This window comes from Apodemus sylvaticus, chromosome X (assembly GCF_947179515.1).
Source record: "Apodemus sylvaticus chromosome X, mApoSyl1.1, whole genome shotgun sequence".
Lineage (NCBI taxonomy): Eukaryota > Metazoa > Chordata > Mammalia > Rodentia > Muridae > Apodemus > Apodemus sylvaticus.
The window spans coordinates 93,165,158-93,190,819 of record NC_067495.1 but is presented as its reverse complement, the minus strand read 5'-3'; positions in this window follow the sequence as shown (position 1 = coordinate 93,190,819).

The window sequence follows — 25,662 nt, the reverse complement described above, 5'->3', positions numbered from 1 at the left end:
ATTAAGCAACGATTTTTTGTCTTCCATTTTTCTCACTAATATTCTAAAATCATTTTCAAAATGGACATATTATTACATATTTCTTCAATATTACTGGAAATATTTTCAATGTAAATCTTCAATTTTACCATAAAATGATTTTACTTCCTTTGTATAAAGAAAAAGAAAACACACAAATTTTAAAGTCTGTTGGGAATTATAAGGAAGGATTAATATTTGAACCCACAGAACCATGGGCTATTTAATGAAAACTACAATGCTAAGAAGATACATAACTTTAAAGTTCCAGGTAGTTTCTAAAAGAAAACAACTTGGCCATTGTCCTTGGTTAACTAACTCACCCACATGGAAAACACTAATTAGAAAATCACCACACCCTTTAACTAAAGACCAAAAAAAAAAAAAAAAAAAAAAAAACAAACTCTATCTAAAAGTTAATAAAAAAATTTTTGTTCCATCTGGCTAGCGTTTTCACAGTCAGAGGAGACTACTGGGCTTTAGAGGAAAAAAATCTTACCCATGTTCTAACACTGATTAAAATAGCATGCTCTGACAATGCCTTTATAGTCAAGTGCTACTCCTATGTTGTCATGGTTATACAACAATTATGATGTAAACATCAACTTTCTTAGTGTGTTTGAGGCTTGGTTAACATGAGGGATTTTAACATCTGGTACTGAAATTGGAGGTAAAGGCTTGTGGATAGGAAGTTAATAGGTTATAGCATAGAGCCTACTATAATTTTGCTCATGGGGATGGTGTAGCATTGCCTTTTATGTTTATGTTTATACACATAGATTGCTAGGAACCTTAGTCCAAAAAGTTTCTTTTGAAGTGTATACATTTTCAGTGTTTAGAGATTAAGTGACAGTGAAAGTGATATGAAAAGGATGCCACAATGACACCTTTCCACCATTTAAATCTCAGAGATCAAGAAAAAAATGGACAAGTAATGGGAAGAACAGTGTAAGGGACACAAAATGAGCAATGCTTTCAAATGCGCATTTCAGTATAGAAATATGGGCACTTAGTTCATGAACACATACCAACTGTGTTTATCAAGTTATCCATATAAGACAAGACATCCAGAATTATGCAAATCATTAAGGGGATGTGTTCTTCATGCTCTACCTCTTAGGAGAAGAAAGTGTCAGTTGGAAGCGGTTTGGAGGGCTGTTCTAACTAATGAGCAGCTTTTCTGTATTCTAGTGTTTAGATTCATATCCAAGATCACATTTGCAGCACGAATTGATCTTAGTGAATTACCAACTATGAACTATGTCATGAAATTGGATGGGGTAAATTGGACGGAAAATAAATAGTGTTTAACACAGTAAACAGCAGCAAGTTAAGATTGTATTTCAGTGTATGGAAGCATGAGAATTTATTTGGTGGCTAACAATTTCAGACCTTTAAAACCAGAACCATCGATTCTTCTTTCTGTCTCTGGCTTTGAAACGTCCTTTGCCAACGTGGGTCATATTCAAGTGGTACAAAGAGGTAGTAAACCACTAATAAGTGCAGAGAGGACAGAGAAGACAGGCAGGACCACTTTAACTAATCAGAGAAAATAGACTGAAGCCCTGAGGATATAAGAAGCTAGGAACAGCCTGGGCCAGGAAAATTCCCATTTCCATCTGCACACAGACCTGATTGTCCACAGAATTCCATAGAGAAATACAACAGAAAGAAAGCTGATCTAGCAAGAATATGTAAATACCTGTATACACAGAGAGAACAGGGCTCCGAAGAGCAATGATACAGAGGAAACATGATAAAATATCTACAGTCAGAGACAGCAATACCAGTTAACACCAGAGAATATCAGATGGCAAAGAGCAAATGCAAGTACATTACCAACAGAAAACAAGGAAACATAGCATCATCTGAACCAAGTTCTCCAACAACAGCAAGTCCTACATTCCCCAACACCCCAAAAAAGCAAGATCTGAATTTAAAATCACATCTCATTATGCTGATAGAAGTACATACATTACTCCCTTAAAGAAGTACAGGAAATCCTGAGTCGATAGTTACAAGCCTGTAAAAAGGAAACACAAAATTCACTTTAAAAAGTAAAGTAGAACATGGGTCAACAGGCAGAAGCCTTACACAGCAAACAGCAAAAACAAAAAAACGGTTAAATTATTACATGAATACAGAAATATGTGAGGAAAGTGAAAAAAATATCGAAGATCTAAAAACAGCAATACATACAACTAAGCAAACTGAAAGGGAGAAAACTATTGGAGATAGAAACCCTTGGAAAGAAATCAGGAGTCAAATATGCAAACATCAGCAATCAAATACAAGTGATAGAAGAAAGAATCTGAGGTGTTGAAGATTATGTAGAAAGCATTGTCACAACAGTCAAAAGATGCAAAATGTGAAAAGTTTTTAATCCAAAAGATCCTGAATATCCAGGATACATTGAAAAGTCCAAAGCTAAGGATTATAGGTGTAGAAAAGAATGATGATTTACACCTTATTGGGACAGGAAATACCTTCAACAAAATTATAGAATGAAACTGCCCTAACCTAAGGAGAGAGATGGCCATGAATATACTTCAAACATACTTGACCAGTACAGAAAGTATTCCTGTCACAAAATAATCAAAACATCAAATGCAGTAAACAAAGAAATATTAAGAGCAGTAACCGAGAATGATCAAGTAACATATAAATTAAGACTTATCAGTATTACTTCAGCATTCTCACATGAATATATGAAAGCTAAAAGTACCTGGGAACGTCTCATACAGACCCAGAGATACCAAAAATGCCAGCCTAGATTACTATACCCAGCAAAAGCCTCAATCAACATAGATGGAGAAACCAAGATATTCCATGATAAAACCAAATTTACACAATTAACTTTCCCATAGTCCAGCAATACAAATCATAATAGGAGGGAAATGCCAACACAAAGAAGGAAACTATACCCAAGAAAAAGCAAGAAAGTAATCTTCCAAAAAAGCAAACAGAAGATTAACCACACAAATATAGAAATTACATCAAAAGTAATAGGAGCCAACAATCATTTCTTAAAACCTCTTAACATAAATGGACACAATTCCCCAATAAACAGACATAGAATACCAATTTTTTTCAAGGTAAATCTTCACTTTTATCAGAAATAGTGTTTATAATTTGTTTTGTAAGAAAACTTGTAATATTTTATATGTCAAAGGGATTTTTGCTCTTTTTATTATATATATTCTTCATTCAGCTTTCTAATGTAGTCCCTATTGCCGGTTTTCCAACCCCCCCCCCCCAGAAGTCAAGAGCTTCTCTGCTGTTGCTATGGTTATACAACTATTATGAAGTAAACATGCACTCTCCTAGTGGGTTTGAGACCTGATTAACATGAGGAATTTTAATGTATGATCCTGAAAGTTTTGTTAAAGTCATGTGGATATGGTGATAATAGGTTGTAGGACAGATCCCACTATAATTTTTCTCATGGAGATGGTGTAACATTTCCTTCTATATTTATATACACAAAGAATATTAGGAACCATATTACAAAATGCCTCTTTTGAAGGGTACATTAATCTTTGGAAAGACCATCAACTTTCAATTGTTTCGAGATTCAATGACAGTGAAAGTGAAATCCCAAAGGAAACCACAATGCCACTTGTCACACCGTCCACATCATAGAGATAAGCACCAAAGAAGACAAGGAAAGCACCATGTAAGGGATGCTAAATGAGCAATGCTGTGAAATGCTTACTTCCAAACATGAATATGAGCACTTAATTCATGAACTCACAGCAACTGTGATTATATAGATATTCATATACGACAAGACAGCTAGAATTTTGCAAATACTTAGTGGGATGTGTTCTCCATGCTTCTCCTCTTAAGAGGATAAAGTGGCAGTTGGAAGCTCTTTGGAGGTTTGTTTTAACTAATGATCGAGCAGCTTTTCTATGTTCTAGATGATAGATTCATATCCAAATTCACATGGGCAGTAGTAATTGACCTTAGGGAATTATCACATGTGAAAGATGACATGAAATTGGGAGGAGCATATTACAGCAAAAATAAATGATGTTTAACAGAGTAAATAGTTGCATGTTAAGATTTTATTTCAGTGTATGGAGGCATGAAAATTTATATGGTTGCTAGCAAATTGAAATAATTTAAACCCAGAACCAATGCCTCTTCTTTCTGTCCCTGGCTTGTTATTATCCTCTTCCAGATTTAGCCATATCCAAGTGGTGCACAGAGGTAGCTAACCACGCAGGAGTGCAGAGAGACCAGATGAAAATGTATTAACACCCATACTACTCAGTGAAACAGAATAAATCCCTGAGGTCATAAGAGTCTTGGAGCAGCCTGAGATAGGAGACTTCCCATTTCCATCTGTAACCAGAACTGATAGGGCCATAGAACTACATAGGCAAATAGAAAAAAAAAACAGTGCTGGTCTAGCAAGAGTATGCACGTTCCTGTCCACACGGAGAGAACAGGGCTCCCAGGATCACAGACAGAGAGGTTATATGATAGATTATGCATATTCAGAGAAAGCTATCTATATCAGAAATGTTTGTAATTACACTTTTAATCCATTTGAAATAGTTTATACCTATGAATCTATTTGTATACTTTTCTATGATATAGTCAAATTTAACATGCTTTTCTTCATATTCCTGAATTTTATCAGAAATACTTCCCAAGTAAACATCAATTTTATTAGAAAATGTATATAATTCTTACATCAAGAAAGAGAGAAACATATTTATGCTTACCAGATTATCTGTAAAATTTTCCATGATAATCTTCAAGTTTATCATGTTTTCTATATTTTTCTACAGTTGTATTAAATATATTTATCATGTACATCTTCAGTCTGGTCATAACATATTGCTACTTCCTTTAAAAATCAATTAAGCAACAATTTTTGGTCTACCATTTTTCTCACTAATATTCTAAAAATATTTTCAAAATGGACATGTTTTTCTATATATTTCTTCAATATTACTGGAAATATTTTCAATGTAAATCTTCAATTTTACCATAAAATGTTTTACTTACTTTGTATAAAGAAAAAGGAAACACACAAAGTTTAAAGTCTGTTCTGAAATATCAGGAAGGAATAAATACTTGAACCCACAGAATCATGAGCTATTTAAAGAAAATTATAATGCTAAGAAGAAGATACCTTACCTTAAAGTTCCAGGTAGTTTCTAAAGGAAAACAACTTGGACATTGTCCTTGGTTAACTAACTAACCCATATGGAAAACACTAATTATAAAAGCACCACACCCTTTAACTAATGAAAAAAAATCTCTATCTAAAATTAATACAAAATAATTTGTTCCATCTGGCTAGAGTTTCTACAGTCAGAGGTGACTACTTCTAGGCTTTAGAGGAAAAAAATCTTACCCATGTTGTTATGCTGTGATGAAAATAGCATGCTCTGACAATGCCTTTACAGTCAAGAGCTACTCCAATGTTGCCATGGTCATACAGACATTATGATGTAAACATCCACTCTCTTAGTTGGTTTGAGGCCTGGTTAACATGAGGGATCCTAACATCTTGTACTGAAATTGGAGGTAAAGGCTTGTGGATAGGAAGTTCATAGGTTATAGCATAGAGCCTACTATAATTTAGCTCATGGGGATGGTGTATCATTTCCTTTTATGTTTATACACATAGATTTCTAGGAACCTTAGTCCAAAAAGTTTCTTTTGAAGTGTATACCTTTTCAGTGTTTAGAGATTAAGTGACAGTGAAAGTGAAATACAAAAGGATACCACAATGACACCTTTCCACCATCCAAACATCAGTGATTAGCAAAAAAAAAATGTACAAGGGAAGAACAGTGTAAGGGATACAAAATGAGCAATGCTCTGAAATGCACACTTCAGTACAGAAATATGGGCACTTAGTTCATGAACACATACCAACTGTGTTTATCTATTTATCCATATAAGACAAGACACCCAGAACTATGCAAATAATTAAGGGGATGTGTTCCTCATACTCTACCTCTTAGGAGGATAAAGTTTCAGGTGGAAGCTGTTTGGAGGGCTGTTCTAACTAATGAGCAGCTTTTCTGTATTTTAGTGTATAGACTCATATCCAAGGTCACATGGGCAGCATGAATTGACCTTAGTGAATTACCAACTATGAAATATGACATGAAATTGGATGGGGTAAATTGGAGGGAAAATAAATAGTGTTTAACACAGTAAACAGCAGCATGTTAAGATTGTATTTCAGTGTATGGAACCATGAGATTTTATTTGGTGGCTAACAATTTCAGACCTTTAAAACAAGAACCATTGCTTCTTCTTTCTGTCTCTGGCTATGAAACTTCCTTTGCCAAAGTGGGTCATATCCAAGTGGTACAAAGAGGTAGTAAACCACTAATGAGGGCAGAGAGGACAAATAACACAGGCAGGACCACTTCAACTAATCAGGGAAAATAGATTGAAGCCCTGAGGATATAAGAAGCTAGGAACAGCCTGGGCTAGGAGAATTCCCATTTCCATCTGCACACAGACCTGATTGTCCACAGAATTCCATAGAGAAATACAACCAAAAGTAAGCTAATCTAGCAAGAATATGTAAATATCTGTATACACTGAGAGAACAGGGCTCCGAAGAGTAATGATACAGAGGAAACATGATAAAATATCCAGTCATAGACAGCAATATCAGTTAACACCATAGAAAATCAGATGGCAAAGATGAAATGCAAGTACATTACCAACATAAAACAAGGAAACATAGCATCATCTGAACCAAGTTCTCCATCAACAGCAAATCCAAGATTCACCAATACCCCAAAAAAGCAAAATCTGAATATAAAATCACATCTCATTATGTTGATAGAAGATTTCAATAAGTACATAAATCACTCCCTTACAGAAGTACAGGAAAACTTGAGTCAAAAGTTACAAGCCTGTAAAAAGGAAACAAAAAATTAACTTTAAAAAGTTAAGTAGAACATGGGTCAACAGGCAGAAGCCCTTAAGGAGAAAACAAATAGGAATCCCTTAAATTATTACATGACAACATGGGTCAACAGGTATCATTCCTTAAAGAATTAAAACAATATCACTTAAAGAAATACAGGAGAACATGTGTCAACAGGTAGAAGCCCTTTAAGGGGAAACCCAATAATCACTCATAGAAATATAGGAGAACATGGGTCAACATGCAGAAACCTTACACAGCAAACAGCAGCAACAACAACAACAACAACAAAAACGGTTAAGTTATTACGTGAATACAGAAATAAGTGAGGAAAGTAAACAAAACCATCGAGGATCTAAAAACAGCAATACATACAACTAAGCAAACTGAAAGGGAGAAAACTATTGGAGATAGAAACCCTTGGAAAGAAATCAGGAGTCATAGATGCAAACATCAGAAATAAAATACACGTGACAAAAGAAAGAATCTGAGTTGTTGAACATTATATACAAAGCATTGTCACAACAGTCAAAAAAAATACAAAATGTGAAAAGTTTGTAAGCCAAAAGATCCAGCAAATCCAGGATACATTGAAAAGTCCAAACCTAAGGATTATAGGTGTAGAAAATAATGATGATTTACACCTTATTGGCACAGGAAATACCTTCAACAAAATTGTAGAAGGAAACTGCCCTAACCTAAAGAGAGAGATGGCCATGAATATACTTCAAGCATACTGGACCAGTACAGAAAGTATTCCTGGCACAAAATAATCAAAACATCAAATGCAGTAAACAAAGAAATATTAAGAGCAGTAACCGAGAATGATCAAGTAACATATAAAGTCAGACTTATCAGTATTACCTCAGCATTCTCACAAGAATATATGAAAGCTCAAAGTTCCTGGAAAGATCTCATACAGACCCAGAGATACCAGAAATGCCAGCCTAGATTACTATACCCAGCAATAGTCTCAATCAACATAGATGGAGAAACCAAGATATTCCATGATAAATATAAATTTACACAATTAAGTTTCCAATAGTCCAGCAATACAAATCATAATAGGAGGGAAATGCCAACACAAAGAAGGAAACTATACCCAAGAAAAAGCAAGAAAGTAATCTTCCAACAAAGGAAACAGAAGATTAGCCACACAGAGGAGATTCAGGCGGTGTTGGCAGTGGTGGCAGTGCAGCAGTGGCTGGTCCAGCTGAAGGGCTATCATCAGTGGAAACAAGGCGACACAGGGTCCAGTTAGGCCCTGTGCCCATTACCACTGACGTTTCTGACCAGCTGGGCTGCAAGCAGCTGCGGATTTGTGGTTCCTTTTGCTCCAAGGAAACCACTTCAGAACCCGGCCTCCCGCCAGTCAGAAGAGACTCACCTCCATCTTGGTTTCGGACTCCAGAGAGATCAGACAGACTGAGGTACACAAACATAACCCGAGGCCAACATCGCGGGGGTCTGATCCCGACAGGCGTTGGCCTGCACCCAGGCCCTGGGCTGTTCGGGGGGCCATCGGGGAGCCAATCTAGCCAGGGGGATTTTTTGCGCACGCTTACGCGCGTGCCTCCATTTTGCCTACAGGACGCGAGAGAGTTCTGGCGGGCAGAGCAGGCTAACAAGCATAGCCAAAGGCTAACAAAACGGGGGTCTAGGCCCCAACAGGCCCTGGACTGACCCCAAACACTGGGCGGCTTGGTGGACCATCTGTGTGTCAACCCGCCCAAGAGGTTGTTAGCCCAGCAGACTCTCCTGGCACTTTCAGGGAGCGCGAAGACACACGCCCGCCATCCTGGTCACCTGGCGGACCCTGTTGACAGTCATAGCCCGAGGGGAACTTTGCTCGGACCTTGGCCTCCCAGGCTTTTGCCTGGACCCAGGGCCTGGGCTGCCAGGCTAACCTTATGTGCGCCAGCCCGGTTGGGGGATCAGCTGCCCAGTGGAGTGATCAGCACACAGGGGAGGTCCCGACAGCATACACTTTCTGTGCTCCCCGGGGGTGCACACAGGCTCCATCTGGTTCTCAGACACAATCTGGGGCAAAGCACACTAGAGCTGCAAGGGCACACAAGAGCACATCAGCAATCTGCTACAGGAGAAACCCAGCCATATAGTGTTGCAGTAATAGCCCCAGAGCCCCTCAGGAGGCCCAAACACCAGCCAGGGACAAGATGGCAAAGGGCAAATGCAGGAACGCTACTAACAGAAATCTAGGCAATATGGCAGCATCTGAACCAAACTCTCCAACATCAGCAAGTCCTGGTTATACCAACACACCAGAGAAACAAGATTTGGATTTAAAATCACTGATCATGATGCTGCTAGAAGAACACAAAAAGGACATAAATGAATCTCTTAAAGAAATACAGGGGAACACGAATAAGCTAGAAACCCGTATAATGGAAACAGAAAAATCACTTAAAGAAATGCAGGAGAATAAGGCTCAAGAGATAGAAGCCAATAAAGAAGAAAGGCAAAAAATACTTAATGAAATGCAGGAGAACTTGAGTCCAGAGGCAGAAGTCATGAAAGAGGAAACACAAAAATCTCTTAAAGAATTACAGGAAAACACAAACAAACAAATGATGGAACTGAGCAAAACCATACTGGATCTAAAAACAGAAGTAGAAACAACTAAGAAATCACAAAGGGAGACAACTTTGGAGATAGAAAACCTTGAGAAGAAATCAGGGGCCATAGATGCAAATATAAACAACAGAATACAAGAGATGGAAGAGAGAATTTCAGATGCCGAAGATACCATAGAAACCATTAACACAACAGTCAAAGAAAATGCAAAAAGCTTGTATCCCAGAACATCCAGGAAATCCAGGATACAATGAGAAGACCAAACCTAAGGATTATAGGTATAGATTTACAACTGAAAGGGCCAGCAAATATCTTTAACAAAATTATGGAAGAAAACTTTCCCAACTTAAAGAGAGAGATGCCTATGAATATACAAGAAGCCTACAGAACTCCAAACAGACTGGATCTGAGAAGAAATACCTCTCGCCACATAATAATTAAAACCCCAAATGCACTAAACAAAGAAAGAATATTAAAGGCAGTAAGACAAAAAGGCCAAGTAACATATAAAGGAAGACCTATCAGAACCACAGCACACTTCTCACCAGAAACCATGAAAGCTAGAAGATCCTGGGCAGATCTCATACAGATTCTAAGAGAACACAAATGTCAGCCAAGACTACTATACCCAGCAAAACTCTCAATCACAATAGATGGAGAAACAAAGACATACCATGACAAAACCAAATTTAAACAATATCTTTCCACAAACCCAGCTCTACAAAGAATAATAGGAGGAAGACTCCAATACAAGGAGGGAAACTACACCCTGGAAAAAGTAAGATAGTAACCTTCCTTCATTAAGCCCAAAAGAAGATAATCACTCAAATATAAAAATAACATCAAACATGACAGGAAGTAATAATCTCTGTTCCTTAATATCTCTTAACATCAATGGACTCAATTCCCCAATAAAATGACATAGACTAACGGACTGGATAAGGAAACAGGACCCTACATTTTGCTGCATACAGGAAACACACCTAAATGTCAAAGACAAAAACTACCTTAGAGTAAAAGGCTGGAAGACAATTTTACAAGCCAATGGTCTCGGAAAACGAGCCAGAGTAGCCATTCTAATATCAGATAAAATTGACTTTCAACCTAAAGTCATCAAAAAAGACACTGAGGGACACTTCTTGCTGGTCAAAGGAAAAATCCACCAAGAAGAACTTTCAATTCTGAACATCTATGCACCAAATGCAAGGGCACCCTCAATCGTAAAAGAAACTTTACTAAAGCTCAAAGCACACATTGCACCTAACACAGTAATTGTGGGGGACTTCAACACTCCACTCTCCTCAATGGACTGATCAGGAAAACAGAAATTAAACAGGGACACAGTAAAACTAATTGAAGCTTTGGACCAATTGGATTTGACTGATATTTATAGAATATTTCACCCTAAAGCAAAAGAATATACCTTTATCTCAGCACCTCATGGTACCTTCTCCAAAATAGACCATATAATTGGTCACAAGACAGACCTCAACAAATACAAGAAGATGGAACTAATCCCATGCCTCCTATCAGATCACTATGGTGTAAGAGTGGTTTTCAATAGCAACAAAAACAACAGAAAGCCCACGTACACATGGAGGCTGAACCAGACTCTACTCAATGACACCTTGGCCAAAGAAGAAATAAAGAAAGAAATCAGAGACTTTTTAGAATTTAATAAAATGAAGGCACAACATTCCCAAATCTTCAGGACACAATGAAAGCAGTGCTAAGAGGAAAACTCATAGCCCTGAGTGCCTCCAAAATGAAAATGGAGAGAACATATATCAGCAGCTTAATGACACACCTGAAAGCCCTGGAACAAAAAGAAGCTATTTCACCCACGAGGAGTAGAAGACAGGAAATCATCAAACTCAGGGCTGAAATCAATCAATTGGAAACAAAGAGAACCATAAAAAAGAATCAACAAGTCCAGGAGCTGGTTCTTTGAGAAAATCAACAAGATAGATAAACCCTTAGCCAGACTGACCAAAGGGCACAGAGAAAGTATCCAAATTAACAAAATTAGAAATGAAAAGGGAGATATTACAACAGAAATTGAGGAAATCCAAAAAAATCATCAGGTCCTACTACAAAAGCCTATACTGAACACAACTGGAGAATCTGGAGGAAGTGGACAATTTCCTAGACAGATACCAAATACCAAAATTAAATCAGGACCAAATAGATCATCTAAACAGTCTCATAACCCCTAAAGAAATAGAAGGGGTCATAGAAAGTCTTCCAACCAAAAAAAGCACAGGACCAGATGGTTTCAGTGCAGAATTCTACCAGACCTTCAAAGAAGAGTTAACACCAATACTCTTCAAACTATTCCACAAAATAGAAACAGAAGGAACCCTACCCAATTCCTTCTACGAAGCCACAATTGTGCTGATACCAAAACCACACAAAGATCCAACAAAGAAAGAAAAAATCAGATCAATCTCCCTTATGAACATCGATGCAAAAATACTCAATAAAATTCTTGCCAACTGAATCCAAGAACACATCAAAACGATCATCCACCATGATCAAGTAGGCTTTATCCCAGGGATGCAGGATTGGTTCAATATAGGGAAATCCATCAATGCAATCCACTACATAAACAAACTCGAAGTAAAAAAAAAAAAAAACCACATGGTCATTTCATTGGATACTGAAAAAGCATTTGAGAAAATTCAGCATCCTTTCATGCTTAATGTCTTGGAAAGAACAGGAATTCAAGGCCCTTACCTAAAGATAGTAAAAGCAATATACAGCAAACCGGAAGCCAGCATCCAACTAAATGGAGAGACACTTGAAGCAATCACACTAAAATCAGGGACTAGACAGGGTTGCCCCCTTTCTCCTTATCTTTTCAATATTGTACTTTTGGTACTATCTCGGGCAATTCGACAACATAAGCAGGTCAAAGGGATACAAATTGGAAAGGAAGCAGTCAAACTATCATTATTTGCAGATGACATGATAGTCTACCTAAGAGACCCAAAAAAGTCCACTAGAGAGCTCCTACAGCTGATAAACAACTTCAGCAAAATTGCAGGTTATAAAATCAACTCAAGCAAATCAGTGGCCTTCCTATACTCAAAGGATAAGCAGGCTGAGAAAGAAATTAGGGAAATGACCCCCTTCACAATAGCCACATACAGTATAAAGTATCTTGGGGTGACACATACCAAACATGTGAAAGATCTGTATGACAAGAACTTTAAGACTCTGAAGAAGGAAATGGAAGAAGACCTCAAAAAATGGGAAAACCTCCCATGCTCATGGATCGGCAGGATCAATATAATTAAAATGGCCATTTTGCCAAAAGCAATATACAGATTCAATGCAAGACCCATCAAAAACCCAACTCAATTCTTCACAGAGTTAGAAAGAGCAATTATCAAATTCATCTGGAATAACAAAAAACCCAAGATAGCTAAAACTAGTCTCAGCAACAAAAGAAATTCTGGGGGAAACAGTATCCCTGACCTCAAGCAATACTACAGAGCAATAGTGTTAAAAACTGCATGGTATTGGTACAGTGACAGGCAGTAGAATCAATGGAACAGGATTGAAGATCCAGAAATGAACCCACACACCTATGGCCACTTGATCCTCGACAAAGGGGCTGAAAACACCCAATGGAAAAAAGATAGCCCTTTCAACAAATGGTGCTGGTTCAACTGGAGGTCAGCATGCAGAAGAATGCGAATTGATCCATCCTTGTCTCCTTGTACTAAGCTCAAATCCAAATGGATCAAGGACCACCACATAAAGCCATACACTCTGAAGCTAATAGAAAAGAAACTGGGGAAGAACCTTGAGGACATCGGTATAGGGAGAAAGTTTCTGAACAGAACACCAATAGCATATGCTCTAAGATCAAGAATTGACAAATGGGACCTCATAAAATTAAAAAGTTTCTGTACGGCAAAGGACACCATCAAAAGGACAAATTGGGAACCCACAAATGGGGAAAATATCTTCACCAATCCTACATCAGATAGAGGGCTAATATCCAATATATATAAAGAACTCAAGAAGTTATACTCCAGAAAACCAAACAACCCTATTAAAAATGGGTTACAGAGTTAAACAAAGAATTCTCACCTGAAGAACTTCGGATGGCGGAGAAACACCTTAAAAAATGTTCAATTTCATTAGACATTAGGGAAATGCAAATCAAAACAACCCTAAGATTTCACCTTATACCAGTCAGAATGGCTAAGATTAAAAATTCAGGAGACAGCAGGTGTTGGCGAGAATGTGGAGAAAGAGGAACACTCCTCCACTGCTGGTGGGGTTGCAAATTGGTACAACCACTCTGGATATCAGTCTGGAGGTTCCTCTGAAAACTGGGCACCTCACTTCCAGAAAATCCTGCTATACCACTCCTGGGCATATACCCAAAAGATTCCCCAGCATGTAATAAGGATACATGTTCCACTATGTTCATAGCAGCCCTATTTATAATTGCCAGAAGTTGGAAAGAACCCACGTATCCCTCAACAGAAGAGTGGATGCAAAAAATGTGGTATATATACACAATGGAGTACTATTCAGCCATTAGAAACAATGAATTCATGAAATTGTTTGGCAAATGGATGGAGCTGGAGAATTTCAAACTAAGTGAGGTAACCCGGACTCAAAAGATGAATCATGGTATGCACTCACTAATAAGTGGATATTAACCTAGAAAACTGGAATACCCAAAACATAATCCACACATCAATTGAGGTATAAGAAGAACGGAGGAGTGGCCCCTTGTTCTGAAAAGACTCAGTGAAGCAGTATAGAGCAAAATCAGAACAGGGAAGTGGGAAGGTTTGGGTGGGAAAACAGGAGAAAGGAAGGGGACTGGTGGGACTTTCGGCGAGTAGGGGTCCAGAAAAGGGGAAACCATTTGAAATGTAAATAAATATATCAATAAATTAAAAACAATACCAAAAAACAAGATTAACCACACAAATATAGAAATTACATCCAAAGTAAGAGGAGTCAACAATCATTCCTTAAAACCTCTTAACATGAATGTACACAATTCCCCAATAAACAGACATAGAATACCAATTTTTTTCCAGGTAAATCTTCAATTTTATCAGAAATAATGTTTATAATTTGTTTTGTGTCCCTTCCCCCCACAGCATTTAGCTGTGACCTTCCTGGCTAGCAACCCCCACCCTTCCTCAGGAGTTATCTCCAGCCTATTTAAGCTGCAGCATTCCTGGCCTACAGCCTCCACCCTTCCCCTGGCGTTATCTCAGGCCTATTCAAGATAACAATATAGCAGATTTCACCTCAGCATAGCTCCACCCTGAGACCAACAGAAAACTGCATGACTAAAGCAGACAACCTGCTGATAAGAAGATCTATGAACTCTCTGCCATTTGGGGGGTAGGGTGGTTTTTCCTAAGATTATAAATATTGGCTTAATGATAGTAAAGTCGGTCTCTATGGGCAACTGTCCTCTTGACTCATATCTCTTTCTCCCCCTTCCCGTTAACCTCAGAATTCTCTTCCAGGTAACCCTGTTCGTATGTGGCCGCTGGCGGCCTACATATTGGTGCCTGAACGTGGGACAGACCTGATACGGGAGAATTTCCTGGGGTGACCCTATCTGGCGAAGCTTCGCAGAAAAAGTGGAAAGAAGATGGTATCCGCACGGTAAGCAACATAGAAGTCAAATGCTAGCGCTAGTGTAAAATTTTATTCTATTGTTGTGAGTGCAGGGGGATACGGTTTAGCAAGCAAAATTGTGCTGTCCCGGCACAGTGGCCGCTTGGGTTGAGTTGGGTTGGGAAAAATGGGACAGGAAAGTTCGCGTGAAATTTGCGCCCGCAACATTCAAGAGTTGCTTCAGGCGAAAGGGATAGGGTTTGAAGAAGGAAGATTGTAGGGTTTCTTGGACCAGATATATTCTTGCTGTCCTTGTTTCCAAGAAAAACGAACGTTAAACGAGAGAACTTGGGAAAGAATTGGCAATTCGCTAAAGGCAGCCAAGACAGATAATATTACTCTCTGCCTCTGGAAACTTATAAAGGATATCATAGATGAAGGAGGCTTGGAGGAATTAGATATTATTCAAGAACTTGAGGAATCTCAAGAAGAAAGCCTGCCGGAGAGGACCTCTGCAAAGGAGGACCCTCCACACCCTAAGTCACAAAAACGCAGAGATAGTGCTGATGAGCCAATTTTAAAAAAGACAGCTCATCCAAAAAAGAGAGCGACTGAATCTCATGGGGAAGAATGGGCCCCTGTAGTGCCATCTGCTCTGCCTATGACCTTGATGGCAGGAGATGAGATCCAGAGAGATACGCACTTACAAAAGTTGGAGTTTGAAATTAAATTGCAGAAATTGACTAATGAATTACAGGAGCTAAAAAGGGTGTCAAATGCTAGAGAGAACAATAATTCTGAGACCCGCCAATCACCACTAGAAAGAGTGATAAGCCAGGCTTGTGGAGAAGGGCAGGATACGTCAGAAATCTTAGCTTTTCCAGTCCTTGAGATTGAAGACCAGGAAAATGTGATTAGACAATATCAGACTTTGGAATTTAAAGTGATAAAAGAATTAAAGCTAGCTGTAGCCCAGTACGGCCCAACAGCTCCTTTTACACAGGCGTTATTGGATACTGTGATAGGGTCAAATTTAACTCCACAGGATTGGAGAACACCGTGTAAGGCTAAGTTGTCAGGGGGAGATTTCTTGCTTTGGAGTTCTGAATGGCGTGAGGCTAGCAAAAGAACTGCCACTACAAATACTCAGGCAGGCCATCCAGAATGAAATGCTGATATGTTACTGGGAGAAGGTGTTTATGAAGGAAATACTAACCAGATTGGGTTTCCCATCGCAGTGTATGCGCAGATTGCGATGGCTGCCCGCAATGCTTAGAATCTTTTACCATCAAAGGGAGATCTTAGTGGAAATTTAACAGGTGTCAAACAGGCTACTGATGAGCTTTTTCAGGATTTCATGGATAGATTGCTAAAAACAGCTAATAGAATTTTCGGAAATGCTCAGGCAGAAAATCCGTTGGTTACTCAACTAGCCTACGAGAATGCTAATGCGGCCTGCCGGGAGGCGATCAGACCTCATAGGGGGAAGACAGACATTGTTTACAAGCTTTTAATATCATGGGATTACCCAAAGTCATTAAGACAGACAATGGACCAGCCTATTCTGGTAAGAACTTTGTCTCATTTTGCAAGGAATTTAATATAAAACTTAAAACTGGAATTCCTTATAACCCAATGGGTCAAGGAATCATAGAGCGTGCTCACCGTACCCTTAAAAACTGGCTTCTTAAAACAAAGAAGGGGAATCTATACCCCCCTAGGTCTCCTAAATCACATCTTGCCTTTGTCTTATTTGTTTTAAATTTTCTCCAAACGGATGCTAAAGGTCAGTCTGCAGCAGACCGACACTGGCACCCAGCTACTTCCAATTCTTATGCCATGGTTAAGTGGCGGGACCCTTTAACTAATACATGGAATGGTCCAGACCCCGTTTTAATCTGGGGGAGAGGGTCCGTCTGCATTTTTTCGCAAGGAGAAGACGGAGCACGCTGGCTGCCAGAGAGATTGGTACCACAGGTAAACACACCCTAAAGCTGCTGGTAAGTATAATTAATTCAAAAGGCTTTCCCTAAGCCGCTTCCCACTTACTTGGGAAGAAAGGTTCCTTTGTGTTCTTGCAATTAAGTTGCAAGCCAGGCCTCTTGCCTGAAGACACTAATTTTCAATCAAATTAAACATCTTGGGCCTTCCGATACTGACCAAACAGGTTTTTTCTCTTAATCTCCTTTTATATTTCAAGCAGATAACACTCAGAAGATAAGCTCCTCCAGCAATGGCCGCCAGGTTGAGGATGGGTGGTTATTATAGCCAGCCAGCTCATATCCGCAGAGCATTTACTTTACCAGCGGATCCTCACAAAGGAGGCTGCATAGTATTCGGAACTATGCATGTTTGTTTATATAACAAACATGGGCATCAGTTTGTGGTGCGAGGCGAGGCACTGCAAGGGAAAAGGAAAAAATCCTGTCACCGAATTTCCCTGAAAAGCACGTCCAGCTGCATGTGGGTTGACATTGAGAGACTGTCCTTAAATTATTAAGGCAGTCTATTTCCCCTCCCCTGAAAAAGATGTCCTTAACATTTAAGGGGGTTGGACCTCTGTTTTTCTTCACTGGTCAAAAGCCCATCATCCATTGGATGAATATACTTATTTCCACTGAGTTGTTAAAAATTAATAATTAAGGGGGAATTGTCCCTTCCCCCACAACATTAAGCTGGCTGGCAACCCCCACTCTTCCGATGGGTTATCTCCGGCCTTTGTTGCTTGGAACAATAAGGCGCCTTCACCTTGACTACCAACACTGCCAAAGGCGGTTTCACCTGGGACCCAGCAGAGACCCCGCCAGACTGCATGCAGGCAACCCACTGAGATTTGGAGCCAAGGAGTTCTCGGCCTGCCCTTTGATGTGACCAGCTTCTGGGTGGGGTTGGGTTATTCCCCTAATACTATATATCTTGACTTAGAAATATTAAAGTTAGTCTTGACCAGCACTGTCACCTTGACTCAGTCTCTCTTTTCGCCCCCTTCCCATTACCCTCAGAATTCGGTTCGTATGTGGCCGCTGGCGGCCAACAGGTTCTATCCTATAACCTATTATCACCATATCCATGTGATTTACCAACAATTTCAGGATCAGACATTAAAATTCCTCATGTTAATCAGGTCTCAAAACCACTAGGGGAGTACATGTTTACCTCATAATAGTTGTATAACCATGGCAACAAGAGAGAAGGTCTTGACTGTAAAGTCAGTGTCATAGAATGCTGCTTCCATCATAGAATGCATGTTTTCCATATAAGAACATGGATAAGTTTTTTATTCTATTCTGACTATGTAAAAGCTATCCAGATGAAACATAATTTTCTAGTAAATTTGAGATTGAGTTTTCTGTGTCTTTAGTTAAATGGTGTGGTGCCATTATCATTAGGTCTTTCAATGAGGTTGAGTTGGTTAAACAAGGACAATGACCAAGTTGTGTTATTTTGGAAAATACTTGGAAAATCAAAGAGGTATCTGATTCTTTGCTTTGTGATTTTCATTTAATAACCCTTGGTTCTGATGCATGCTTGATAATTCAAAACACATTTTAAACTTTGGGTTTTTTAAATTTCCTTGTCATTCTTTCCCTTGAAAATGGAAGTAAAATATTATATGATGAAATTGAAGATTTACATTTGTAATATTTCTGAAAATATTGAACAAATATACAGATAAACACATCAAACATGAAAATATTCTTCGAATATTAATGAGAAAATAGTAGATAATGATTGCTTAATTGATTTAAAAAAGAAGTAAAAACGTGTTATGACAGGATTGTAGATTTACATGATATATATTTCCAATACAATTGTAGAAAAATATATAATAACATGACAAACTTGAAGATTATCTTGGAAAAATATATAGTTAAAATGGTAGGGATAAAATAATTCTTTGTTCATTGATGGTGGTAATATATTTTCTGATAAAATTGATGGATTTCATGGAAAATAATTCTGATAAGAACTCAAGAAATATGTCGAAAAACATGTATGATTTGACTTTTTCTAACAAAATTATATACATACTTTCATAGGAATAAACTGTTTCAAAACTGTTTGGAAGTGGAATATCAAATATTTTTGATATTAAAGTTGAAGATTCCTTTGGAAATTTTTCTGATAAATTTCAATAACTATATAGAAAATCATGTTAAAATGACTATTTCTTATAAAATTCTACAGATAAAATGGTAGGCTTAAATATTTCTAATAGGATTGAGAATAGAATTGCAAATATTTTGTGATAAATTTGAATATTCTCATGGAAAATTATTCTGATAAAAGTCAAGAAACATGAAGACAATCATGTTAGAAGTGAACATTATCACGGAAAATTATACGGATAAATTGGTAGACAAAGACGTGAGAGAGCTTATGAGAATTTGGGGGTGTTGGGCTGGAAAACCAGGAATAGGGACATTAGAAAGGTGACTGAAGAATATATTTAATAAAAAAAGCAAAAAAAAACCACTTTGAAATATAAAACTTTAAACTTTTCTTGAAAAACAAATTATAAACATTATTTCTGATAAAATTGAAGATTTACCTGGAAAAATTGTTATTCTATGTCTATTTATTGGGGAATTGTGTCCATTCATGTTAAGAGGTTTTAAGGAATCATTGTTGGCTCCTCTCACTTTTGATGTAATTTCTATATTTGTGTGGTTAATCTTCTGTTTGCTTTGTTGAAAGATTACATTTTTTGCTTTTTCTTGGGTATAGTTTCCTTCTTTGTGCTGGCATTTCCCTCCTATTATGATTTGTATTGCTGGACTATTGGAAAGTTAATTGTTTAAATTTGGTTTTATTATGGAATATCTTGGTTTCTCCTATAATCTTTAGGTTTGGGCTTTTCAATGTGTCCTGGATTTGCTGGATATTTTGGCATAAAAAATTTTCACATTTTGAATTTTTTGACTGTTGTGAAAATAATTTCTATATAATCTTCAACACCTTAGATTCTTTCTTCTATCACTTGTATTCTATTTCTAATGCTTGCATTTATGACTCCTGATTTCTTTCCAAGGGATTCTATCTACAACAGTTTTTTTTTTTTCCCTTTCAGGTTGCTTGGTTGTATGTATTGCAGTTTTTAGATCCTCGATGGTTTTGTTCACTTTCTTCACTTATTTCTGTATTAATGTAATAATTTAAGGGTTTTTTTTTTTTTTTTTGGTTTTTGTTTTGTGTGTAAGGGCTTCTGCATGTTGACCCATGTCCTCCTGTATTTCTATCAGTGATTATTGGGTTTTCCCATAAAGAGCTTCTACCCGTTGACACATGTTCTCCTGTATTTCTTTAAGTGATTTGTTTTTCCTCTTTAAGGAATGCTACCTGTTGACCCATGTTGTCCTGTAATAATTTAAGGGATTCATATTTGTTTTTTCCTTAAGGGCTTCTGCCTATTGACTCATGTTCCTACTTTACTTTTTAAAGTGAATTTTGTGTTTCTTTTTTACAGGCTTGTAACAGTTGACACATATTTTCTTGTATGTCTTTAAGAAGGTTATTTATGTACTTATTGAAACTTTCTATCAGCATAAAGAGATGTGGTTTTATATTCAGATCTTGCTTTTTTGGGTGTTGATTAATCTAGGAATTGCTGTTCTTGGAGAACTTTGTTCAGATGATGCTATGTTTCCTTGTTTTCTGTTGGTAATATACTTGCATTTGGGTAATATACTCTTTGCCATATGGTTTCCTCTGGTGTTAACTGGTATTGCTGTCTCTGACTGTGGCTAATGTATTATGTTTCCTGTGTATCATTGCTCTTCGGAGCCCTGTTCTGTGTATGCAGGTATTTACATATTCTTGCTAGATCAGCTTTCTTGTGGTTGTATTTGTCTATGTAATTCTGGTGACCATCGTGTCTATGTGCAGATGGAAATGGAAATTCTCCTGTCCTAGGCAGTTCCTAGCTTCTTATATCCTCAGGGCTTCAGTCTATTTTCTCCGATTAGTAGAAGCGGTCCTGCCTGTGTTATCTGTCCTCTCTGCCCTCATGAGTCCTTTACTAACACTTTTTACCACTTGGATATGACCCACTTTGGCAAAGGATGTTTCAAAACCAGAGACAGAAAGAAGAAGCGATGGTTCTTGTTTTAAAGCTCTGAAATTGTTAGCCACCAAATAAATTGTCATGCTTCCATACACTGAAATACAATCTTAACTTGCTTCTGTTTACTGTGTTAAACACTATTTATTTTCTCTCCAATTTACCCCACCCAATTTCATGTCATATTTCATAGTTGGTAATTCACGAAGGTCAATTCGTGCTGCCCATGTGAACTTGGATATGAGTCTATACACTAGAATACAGAAAAGCTGCTCATTAGTTAGACCAGCCCTCCAAACAGCTTCCATCTGACACTATAACCTCTTAAGAAGTAGAAAACGAAGAACACATACCCTTAATTATTTGCATAATTCTGGATGTCTTGTCTTATATGGATAACTAGATAAACACAGTTGCTATGTGTTCATGAACTAAGTGCCCATATTTCTGTACTGAAGTGCACATTTCAGAGCATTGCTCATTTTGTGTCCCTTAAACTGTTGTTCCCTTGTCCATTTTTTTCCTGATCCCTGAGATTTGGATGGTGGAAAGGTGTCATTTTGGTATCCTTTTGTATTTCACTTTCACTGTCACTTAATCTCTAAACACTGAAAAGGTATACACTTCAAAAGAAACTTTTTGAACTAAGGTTCCTAGCAATCTATTTGTATAAACATAAACATAAAAGGAAATGCTACACCATCTCCATGAGTAAAATTATAGTAGGCTCTATGCTACTACCTATGAACATCCTATCCACAAGCCTTAACCTCCAATTTCAGTACCAGATATTAAAATCCCTCATATTAACCAGGGCTCAAACCCACTAAGAGAGTTGATGTTTACATCATAATGGTTGTATAACCATGGCAACATTGGAGTAGCTCTTGACTATAAAGGCATTGTCAGAGCATGCGATTTTCCTCAGTGTATTAACATGATTAACATTTTTTTTCCTTTAAAGCCCAGAAGTAATCTCTGCTGACTGAGGAAATGTTAGCCAGATGGAACAAATTTGTTTTATTAACTTTTAGATAGAGCTTTTTTTTGTCTTTAGTTAAAGGTGAGGTGCTTTTTTAATTAGTGTTTTCCATGTGGGTGAGTTAGTTAACCAAGGACAATGGCCAAGTAGTTTTCTTTTAGAAACTACCTCGAACTTGAAGGAAAGTTATCTTCTTCATAGCATTGTAATTTTCATTAAATAGCCCATGGTTCTGTGGGTTCAAGTACTTTTTCTTTCCTAATAATTCAGAACAGACTTTAAACATTGTGTGTTTTCTTTTACTTTATACAAAGGAAGTAAAAACATTTTATGGTAAAATTGAAGATTTACATTGAAAATATTTCCAGTAGTATTGAAGAAATATGTAGAAAGACATGTCCATTGTGAAAATATTTTTAGAATATTAGAGAAAAATCTGGTAGACAAAAAATCATCGCTTAATTGATTTTAAAAGGAGTAGCAGTATGTTATGACAAGACTGAAGATTTACATGATAAATCCATCTACAACAATTATAAAAAAATATAGAATAACATGATAAACTTGGAGATTATCATGGAACATTTGACCGGATATTCTGGTAGGCATAAAAATGTTTCTCTCTTTCTTGATGGAAGAATTATATACATTTTCTAATAAAATTGATCTTTACTTGGGAAGTATTTATGATAAAATTCAGGAATATGAAGAAAAGCATGTTAAATTTGACTATATCATAGAAAAGTATAAAAATAGATTGATAGGCATAAACTATTGCAAAATTGATTAAAAGTGTAACTACAAACATTTCTGATATAGATAGCTGTCTCTGAATATGGCTAATCTGTCATATAACCTCTCTGTCTGTGATCCTGGGAGCCCTGTTCTCTCTGTGTAGACAGGTATGTGACTACTCTTGCTAGACCAGCTCTGTTGTTTTTCTATTTGCCTATGTAGTTCTATGGCCCTATAAGGTCTGGGTACAGATGGAAAAGGGAAGTCTCCTGTCTCAGGATGCTCCAAGACTCTTATGACCTCAGGGATCCATTCTGTTTCACTAAGTAGTACGGGTAGTAATACCTGTTTCATCTGGCCTCTCTGCACTCCTGAGTGATTAGCTTCCTCTGTGCACCACTTGGGTATGTCCTACTCTGGAAGAGGATATTAGCAAGCCAGAGACGGAAAGAAGAAGCAATGGTTCTGAGTTTAAATGATTTCAATTTCCTAGCTCCCATATAAATTTTCATGCCTCCATATACTGAAAGAAAATCTTAACATGCAACTATTTACTCTGTAAAACACCATTTATTTTAGCTCTAATATGCCCCTCCCAATTTCATGACATCTTTCATATGTGATAATTCTCTAAGGTCAATTACTGCTGCCCATGTGAACTTGGATATGAGTCTATCACCTAGAACACAGAAAAGCTGCTCATTCATTAGTTAAAACATAACTACAAACAGCTTCCAACTGCCACTTTTTCCTCTTAAGAGGAGAACCATTGAGAACACATCCCATTAAGTATTTGCAAAATTCTAGCATTCTTTTCCTATATGAATATCTATATAATCACAGTTGCTGTGAGTTCATGAACTAAGTGCTCATATTCCTGTATGGAAGTAAGCATTTCACAGCATTGCTCATTTAGCATCCCTTACATTGTACTTCCCGTGTCGTCTTTGGTGCTTATCTCTATGATTTGGACGGTGTGACAAGTGGCATTGTGGTTTCTTTTGGGATTTCACTTTCACTGTCATTGAATCTCTAAACACTTGAAAGTTGATGGTCTTTCCAAAGATTGATGTACCCTTCAAAAGAGGCATTTTGTAATAAGTTTCCTAACATTCTTTGTGTATATAAATATAGAAGGAATTGTTACACCATCTCCATGAGCAAAATTATACTGGGTTCTGTCCTATAACCTATTATCACTATATCCACATGACTTTAACAACATTTTCAGGATCATACATTAATATTCCTCATGTTAATCAGGTCTTAAACCCACTAGGAGAGTGCATGTTTACCTCATAATAGTTGTATAACCATGGCAACAGCAGAGAAGCTCTTGACTGTAAAGGCAGTGTCATAGAATGCTGTTTCCATCATAGAATGCATGTTTTCCAGATAAGAACATGGAAAAGTTTTTTATTTTATTCTGACTGTATAAAAGCTAGCCAGATGAAACAAAATTTCTAGAAACTTTGAGATTGAGTTTTCTGTGTCTTTAGTTAAAGGGTGTGGTGCCATTATCATTGGGGCTTTCAATGAGGTTGAGTTTGTTAAACAAGGACAATGACCAAGTCGTGTTATTTGGAAAATACTTGGAAATTCAAAGTGTGGTATCATATTCTTAGCTTTGTAAATTTCATTTAATAACCCTTGGTTCTGATGCATCCTTGATAATTCAAAACACACTTTAAACTTTGGGTTTGTTAAAATTTCCTTTTCATTATTTCCCTTGAAAATGGAAGTAAAATATTTTATGATGAAATTGAAGATTTGCATGTGTAATATTTCTGAAAATATTGAACAAATATATAGAAAAACACATCAAATATATAAATATTCTTTGAATATTAAAGAAAATGGTAGATAAATAATCATTGCTAAATTGATTAAAAAAAGAAACAAAAACGTGTTATGACAGGATTGAAGATTTACATGATACATATTTCCAAAAAAAATGTAGAAAAATAAATAATAACATGACAAACTTGAAGATTATAATGGAGAAATATACAGTTAAAATGGTAGGCATGAAATAAGTCTTTTTTCATTGATAGTGGTAATATATTTTCTGATAAAATTGATGGTTTTCATGGAAAATATCTCATAAAAACTCAAGAAATATGTAGAAAAACACATTTAATTTGACTTTATCTAAGAAAATTATACACATAGTTTCATAGGAATGAAGTATTTCCAAATGATTGAAAGTGGAATATCAAATATTTTTGATATTAAAGTTCAAGATTCTTTTGGAAATTTTCTGACAAATTTCAAAAACTATATAGAAAATATTGTTAAAAATGACTATTTTTTGTAAAAATTCTACAGATAAAATATTAGGCTTACATATTTAAAATTTTATTGAAAGTAGAATTGCAAATAATTTCTGATAAATTCGAATATTCTCATGGAAAATTATTCTGATAAAAGTGAAGAAACATGGAGACAGTCATGTTAAAAGTGAACATTATCATGGAAAATTGCAGGGATAAAATGGTAGACAAAGAAGTGAGACAGCTTATGAGAATTTAGGGTTGGGGGGCTGGAAAACCAGCAATAGGGACAACATGAGAAAGGTGAATGAAGAATACATCTAATAAAAAATAGCAAAAAACACTTTGACATATAAAACTTTACAAGATTTCTTTTTTTTATTCGATATTTTTTTATTTATATTTCAAATGATTTCCCCTTTTCTAGCCCCCTACTCCCGAAAGTCCCGTCAGCTCCCTTCTCTCCCCCTGTCCT